Source organism: Lagenorhynchus albirostris, chromosome 5, assembly GCF_949774975.1.
Source record: "Lagenorhynchus albirostris chromosome 5, mLagAlb1.1, whole genome shotgun sequence".
NCBI classification, from domain to species: domain Eukaryota; kingdom Metazoa; phylum Chordata; class Mammalia; order Artiodactyla; family Delphinidae; genus Lagenorhynchus; species Lagenorhynchus albirostris.
This window is the reverse complement of record NC_083099.1, coordinates 7,427,767-7,436,324: the sequence shown is the minus strand read 5'-3', so window position 1 is coordinate 7,436,324 and position 8,558 is coordinate 7,427,767.

Sequence of the window (8,558 nt, the reverse complement as noted above, 5' to 3'; positions counted from 1 at the left end):
AAAGTAACCTTCAGGATACCCTGGACTTCATACCCAAGTGGCAGGAACTGTTCCCTCCCCCAACGATCTGAAATGAGTTTGGGGACCCCAGGGCCCTGCAGCCAGACTCCGGGAGCTAGCCTTGACTGCCAGTAGTCCCAGCACTAACCCCAGGGTCTGGCTTCAACTGCCAGTGTGTGGGCAAAAGTCCCAGAGTCTTTGGGATCCTAACTCTGCCCACCAGTGAACCAGTACTAGGCCTGGGGCACCCTAGTGTTCCACAACCAGCCTCCCTGTAACCAGGCCCCTAAACAGCAGCCAGTAGCATCCTCACAAGGCAAGGCCTGGCAACCAGAGTGGGGGCCAACCAAGCCTACCAGACCACCCACATAGTCAGCCTGCCACAACATAAGGACCGAGGCAGCCCTCTTAGAGGGACCCCTAGAGCTTATCGCTTGGGGGATGAGAGGGGGGTGCCCTGCTGGGACGCAGAGGATGCCTCCTATAGAGGGCCACTTCTCCAAGGCTGAGAACCTACCACATACATAATCAACCTACCACATACATAAAAATAGAAATAGCAACTTAAACAAAATGAGGCGGGTGACGAATATGTTCCAGATAAAGGAGTGAGATAAAACTCCAGAAGAACTAAGCAAGGTGGAGATAGGCAATTTACTGGAGAAAGTGTTCAGAGTATTGATCATAAAGATGATTAAAGAACTCAGGAGGAGGATGGATGCACAGAGTGAGAAGTTAGAAGTTTTTAACAAGGAGTTCGAAATCATAAAAAACAACCAGAGATGAAGAATAAAATCACTGAAATGAAACATACACTAGAAGGAATCAATAGTAGAACAGAAGAAAAGATCAGTGAGTCGGAAGACAGAATCGTGGAATTCAATGCTGCTGTACATAAAAAAGAGAAAAGAATGAAAAGAAATGAGGACAGTTTGAGAGACTCCTGGCACAACGTCAAGCTCACTAATATCTGCATTATAGGGGTCCCAGAAAGAGAAGAGAGAAAGGGTTGAGAAGATATTTGAAGAGATAAAGCTGAAAACTTCCCTAACCAGGGAATGGAAAGTCAGCCAAGTCCAGGAAGCACAGAGTCCCATACTGGATTAACCCAAAGAGGGGCACACCAAGACAAATGGTAATCAAAATGCCAAAAATTAAAGATAAAGGGAGAATAGTAAAAGCAACAAGGAAAAAGCAACAAATAACATACAAGGGAACCCTCATAAGGCTATCAGCTGATTTTTCAGCAGAAACTCTGCAGGCCAGAAAGTGGGTGGCATGATACATTTACAGTGATGAAGGCGAAAAACCTATAAACAAGAATACTCTGCTTAGCAAGGCGCTAATTCAGATTTGATAGAGAAATCAAAAGCTTTACAGACAAGCAAAAGCTGAAAGAATTCAGCACCACCAAACCAGCTTTATAAAAATGCTAAAGGAACTTCTCTAGGAAAAAAGAAAGGGCCACAAATAGAAACAGGAAAATTACCCAATGAAAACGCTCACTGGTAAAGGCCAACATAAAGGTAGGAAATCATCCACATACAAAGCTAGTAGGGAGGTTAAAAGACAAAAGCAGAAAAATCATCTGTATCCACAATAAGCAGTTAAGGGATACAGAAAACAATTAGATGTAAAATATGATATCAAAAACAGTAATCGTGAGGGGAGGTGAGTACAAATGCAGGATTTTAAAATGCATTTGAAATTAAGAGAACAGCAACTTAAAACAAAAACCTCACAGTAAGGACAAAACATAAATCTATAATAGATATACACACACAAAAAAGGAAAGGAATCCAAAAGTAAAGACAGTTATCCAATCGTAAGAGAATAAAAGGGTGAAAAAAAAACCTACAAAAAGAAATCTAAAACAATTAAAAACTGTCATAAGAACATATATATCAATAATTACCTTAAATGTAAATGGACTAAATGCTCCAACCAAAAGACATAGATTGCCAGAACGGATACAAAAATAAGACCCATATATATGCTGCTTACAAGAGACTCATTCAGATCTAGAGACACATACAGACTGAAAGTTGAGGGGATGGAAAAAGATATTAGATGCAAATGGAAATCAAAAGAAAGTATATAAAAATATTTATATCAGACAAAACAGACTTTAAAATAAAGACTGTTACAAGAGACAAAGAAGGACATTGTATAATGACCAAGAGATCAATTCAAGAAGATATAACAACTGTAAATATATACGCACCCAACATAGGAGCACCTTAATATATAAGGTAGATATTAATGGACATAAAAGGAGAAATCAACAGTAACATAATAATAGTAGGGGACTTTAACACCCCACTTACATCAATGGACAGATCATTCAGACAGAAAGTCAATAAGGGAACACAGACCTTTACTGACATATTAGATCAAATGTATTTAATTGCTATTTATAGGGCACTCCACCTGAAAGCAGCAGAATATGCATTCTTTTCAAGTGCACATGGAACACTCTCCAGGACAGATCACAGGCTAGGCCACAAAACAGTCTTCAGTAAACTTAGAAAAATTTAAAACATATCAAGCATCTTTTCCAACTGCAACACTAGGAAACTAGAAATCAACTACAAGAAAAAAAACTGCAGAAAACACAAAAGCATATAGGCTAAACAATATGCTACTAAACAACCAATGTATCACTGAAGAAATTAAAAAGGAAATCAAAAAGTACCTAGAGACAAATGAAAATGGAAACATGACAATACAAAACCTATGGGATAGAGCAAAAACAGTTGTAAGAGGGAAATTTATAGAGATACAATCTCAAACAAACAACCTAACCTTACACCTAAAGCAACTACAGAAAGAACAAACAAAACCCAAAGTTAGTAGAAGGAAAGACATCACAATATCAGAGCAGAAATAAACGAAATAGAGATTAAAAAAACAATTAAAAAATCAATAAAACTAAAAGCTGGTTCTTTGAAAAGATAAACAAAATTGATAAACCTTTAGCCAGAATCATCAAGAAAAAAAGGGAGAGGGCCCAAATCAATAAAATCATAAATGAAAACGGAGTTACAACCAACACCAGAGAAATACAAAGGACCATAAGAGAGTACTACAAGCAACCATAAGCCAATAAAATGGACAACCTATAAAAAATGGACAAATTCTTAGAAAGGTACAATCTCCCAAGACTACACTGGGAAGAAATAAAAAATCTGAACAGACCATTTACCAGTACTGAAATTGAGTCAGTAATAAAAAAACTCCCAAGAAAGAAAAGTCCAGGACTAGATGGCTTCACAGGTGACTCCTACCAAACATTTAGAGTTAATGCCTATCGTTCTGAAATTATTCCAAAAAGTTGCAGAGGAAGGAACATTTCCAAACTCATTCTATGAGGCTACCAAAACCAGACAAAGATATCACAAGAAAAGAAAATTACAGGCCAATATCACTCATGAACACAGATGCAAAAATCCTCAACAAAATATTAGCAAACTGAACCCAACAATACATTAAAAGAATCATACACCATGGTCAAGTGGGATTTATCCCAGGAATGCAAGGATTTTTCAATATCCGGAAATCAATCAATGCAATACACCACAGTAAGAAAAGCCATACGATCATCTCAATAGATGCAGAAAGAGCTTTTGACAAAATTCAATATCCACTTATGATAAAAACTCTCCAGAAAGTGGGCATAGAGGGAAACAACCTCAACATAACAAAGGCCAGATAAGACAAAGCCACACCTAACAACATACTCAAATGGTGAAGAGTTTAAAGCATTCCCTCTAAGATCAGCAACAAGACAAGGATGCCCACTCTCACCATTTTTTTTGTTTTTTTTTTTTGGCTGCACCACGTAGCATGCAGAACTTCCCCAACCAGAGGTCAAACCCGTGCCCCCTACAGTGGAAGCATGGAGTCTTAACCACTGGATCACCAGGGAAGTCTTCTCGTCACTTTTATTCAACATAACTTTGGAAGCCCTAGCCACACCTATCAGAGAAAAAAAGAAAAAGAATCCAACTGGGAAAGGAAGAGGTAAAACTGTCACTGTTTGCAGATGACATGATACTATACATAGAAAATCCTAACATGCCACCAGAAAACTACTAGAGCTCATCAATGAATTTGGTAAAGTTGCAGGATACAAAAATTAATATACAGAAATCTGTTGCATTTCTATAAACTAAGAAGGAACTATCAGAAAGAGAAATTAAGGAAACAATCCCATTTAGAATTGCATCAAAAAGAATAAAGTGCCTAGGAATAAACCTACTTAGGGAGGCAAAAGACCCATACTTTGAAAACTATAAGATGCTGATGAAAGCAACTGAAGATGACACAACAGATGGAATGATATACCATGTTCTTGGAACAATCAATATTGCTAAAATGACATACTGCCTAAGGCAATATACAGATTCAATGCAATCTCTATCAAATTACCAATGGCATTTTTCACAGAACTAGAACAAAAAATTTAAAAGTTTTTGTGGAAACAAAAAAGAATCCAAATAGCCAAAACAATCTTGAGACAGAAAAATGAAGCTGGACGAATCAGGCTCCCTATCTTCAGAGCAAACTACAATGCTACAGTAATCAAAACCGTATGGTACTGGAACAGAAACATATACATAGATCAATGAAACAGGATAGAAAGCCCACATATAAACCCATGCACTTATGGTCAATTAATCTATGACAAAGGAAGCAATAATATACAATGGAGAAAAGACAGGCTCTTCAATAAGTGGTGCTGGGAAAACTGGACAGTTACATGTACAAGAATGAAATTAGAACATTCTCTAACACCATACACAAAAATAAACTCAAAGTGGATTAAAGACCTAAATGTAAGACTGGAAACTATAAAACTCCTAGAGGAAAACATAGGCAGAACACTCTGATATAAACTGCAGCAATATTTTTTTGGATCAGTCTCCTAGAGCAGTGGTCCCCAACCTTTTTGGCACCAGGGACCAGTTTTGTGGAAGACAGTTTTTCCACAGACTGAGGCGGGGTGCATGGAGATAGTTCAGGCGGTAATGTGAGCGATGGGGAGCGGCAGATGAAGTTCTGCTCGCTCACCGCTCACCTCCTGCTGCGCAGCCTGGGGGGTTGGGGACCCCGTCCTAGAGTAATGGAAACAAATGCAAAAATAAACAAATGGGCCCTAATTAAACTTAAAAACCTTTTGTACAGCAAAGGAAACCATAAACAAAAAGACAACCTACGGAATGGGAGAAAATATTTGCAAAGGATGCCTCAGACAAGGTCTTAATTTCCAAAATATAGAAACAGCTCATGCAGCTAAATATCAAGAGAAAAAAACAAACAACCCAATCAAAAAATGGGAAGACAACCTAAATAGACATTTCTCCAAAGAAGACATACAGATGGCCAAAAGGCACATGAAAAGATGCTCAACATCGCTAAGTACAAGAGAAATGCAAATCAAAACTACAATGGGGTATCACCTCACACCAGTCAGAATGGCCATCATCAAAATGTCTACAAATAATAAATGCTGGGGAGGCTATGGAGAAAAAGGAACCCTCCTACACTGTTGGTGGGAATGTAAATTGGTGCAGCCAACATAGAGAACAGTATGGAGATTCCTTAAAAAACTAAAAACAGAATTACCATATGATCTAGCAATTCCACTCTTGGGCATATATACAGACAAAAGTCTAACTCAAAAAGACGTGCACCCCAACATTCATAGCAGCATTATTTTGTAACAGCCAAGATATGGAAGCAACGTAAATGTGCATTGACGGATGAATGGATAAAGAAGATGTGGTACATATATACAATGGAATATTACTCAGCCATAAAACAGAACGAAATAATGCCATTTGCAGCAACATGGATGGACCTAGAGATTATCATACTGAGTGAAGTCAGAGAAACACAAATACCATATGATATCACTTACATGTGGAATCTAAAAAGTGATACAAATGAACTTATTTACAAAATAGAAATAGACTCATGGTCAAAGAAATCAAACTTATGGTTACCAAAAGGGAAAGGTGGGGGAGGGAGGGTTAAATTAGGAGTTTGTGATTAACAGATACACACTATATATAAAATAAACAAGAAGGACCTATTGTATAGCACAGGGAACTATGTTCAATATCTCGTAATAACCTATAAGAAGAATCTCCATTACAGGTTATATATATAACTGAATCACTTTGCTGTACACCTGAAACTAACACAACATTGTAAATCAAGTATACTGAAAAAAAAAAAAGTAAATACATATTTAAATTTAAAAAAATTTGCTGTTTGGAAAATGATATACTCCTTGTGTCTGGAGAATTGGTACCACCATTTAGAAAGCAACCCTACTTCTAGGTACTAACTCCACGGAAACTTATTTACACACATACAAGAATATAGAATATTCAGTGCAGCACTAATTTATGATAATGAAAAAGTGGAAGCAAAATGTTTATCAAAAGAAGAATAAGTCTGGTTTATTTATATAATAACATTCTGTACACCGATGAAAATAATCTATATCTGCCAATGTGGACAAATCTAAAAACACAATGTTGAGCTAAAAGTAGTTGCAAAAAGATATATACAATATAACATTCATGTAAAAATGTTAAAACACAAAACAATCTTAATAGTCTATGGATAAACGCTACAATAATATTAAAATACAAAAACTGTAAAAGTATAAAACCACCACATTTAGAAAAATAATTGATTTTGGAGATGAAGGGAAGGTGAGGATCAAAGATAGATGAAAAACCATCAGAAGAGAAAGATCTATAAAGTCATAGGAAAGGCAGTCAAAGGTAGCAGGAGTTGGCAAGCTTTTGGGGTAAAGGGCTCAAGAGTAAATATTTTAGACTTTGCAAGCCTTTGCAAGAGGCAAAATGAAGGACATTATATAAGTACTAATAGGGATTCAAAGTTAGTGTTTTCTATCGTCAGAATCGATAGCAAGTTTTTTTTGTGTGTGTGGTACGCGGGCCTCTCACTGTTGTGGTTTCTCCGGTTGCGGAGCACAGGCTCCGGACGCGCAGGCTCAGCGGCCATGGCTCACGGGCCCAGCCGCTCCGCGGCATGTGGGATCTTCCCGGACCGGGGCACAAACCCGTGTCCCCTGCATCGGCAGGCAGACTCGCAACCACTCCGCCACCAGGGAAGCCCCCGATAGCAAGTTTTTGATTTAAAGACATAAAAAACATTTTCAGACCATATGAAAGCAGGCAGAGGGCTGAATTCGGTCCGTAGTCTGCAGTTTGCACAGTGCTGGCCTAGAGCAACGTCATGCAATAGAACTTTCTGGGGTGACGGGAATGTTGTACATCTGCATTGTCCCCAGTATGGTAACCACTGGAGCCACATGTGGCTACTGAGCACTTGAAATGCAGCAACTGTGACTGAGAAATTAAACTTTACTTTGTATTCAATCTTAATTAAGATAGTCATTCTAGAGTTTCCATGAATTCAAAGAACAGCTGTAAGAGCAGCGGCTGAACAAACAAACTAGAAAAATAAGAGACTGTGATGGGAGAGTAGGGCATATGAACCAGTGATTCCTTCAGGGACAGGAAAACTTGGGCTGATGGAAAGGATTTTGGGTGTGACTGGCATGGAATGCAGAAAGATGTGGAGTCGCAGTCAAGAAAACTTGAGGTCAGGGTTAGAAGAGTCACCCAGTAAAACAGAAATTGTTGATCATGGACAGGACGGTTCCACAACGAGAAGCTGAAAGAGAAGAGACGTGTGAGGATGGGAGACCTATGGGGGTGAGGACTACAGAGAAAACCAAGGTTTGGGAGAGAAATGTCCAACAAGGGCGAGAGTGGTAAAGGCTGGAGAGAAAGATGACCAGGGAGATATGCTACCTCTGATATTTAAAGAACGGAAGAAGAACACAAGCACTAATCTTATACAAACTTTATTGCTCTTTAAAAATGAATAACTTTAAATTTTACAGAGGTATATACAAATGTAGTCTTCAAACTCTCAGAACTGAACTAATTCCCTCTCACTGAATTAATTTTTTTTTAAACTAGTTAAAATTTTACTCTTCAATTAGGAACCTTGGGGAAAAGAAGTCACATCATGATTTAAAGGCAAAGGCAGAGACCCAAAACCAGCTGGTTTTTCCTTGTTAGGCTGGAGCACAGTTTAAGCCAGGCCAGACCCACTCCAGCTCTGGCCACAGTCTGCTCTCTACAGCCTGGTCCCAGGTTTGTTTGGTTGCAAACTGGCTTCACTTCTCTGAAGACCTAGCTTGAGCGAATTCATGGCTTCCTCAAGTTTGAGCATCCCTCACTTTTGTCATTGGTGGTGCCACCGGCCATGGCCTTAGGAATTGATCAAAAATACAAAAAAGCCCTTAGCATTCACACATTTAACATTTGGCGTTTTTGACTAAACAAGTAACTATACTGAAAGGCCATGACACAATGATTTGTGATTTTGCTGAGGTATCCCTATGAACAATGTATGCCTGGAGCTGGGGGTTCAGAGCCAATCACTTACCTGGTCCCTGAGCCTAAGCAACCATCAATTCTCTGATCATGATCTAATACACATTT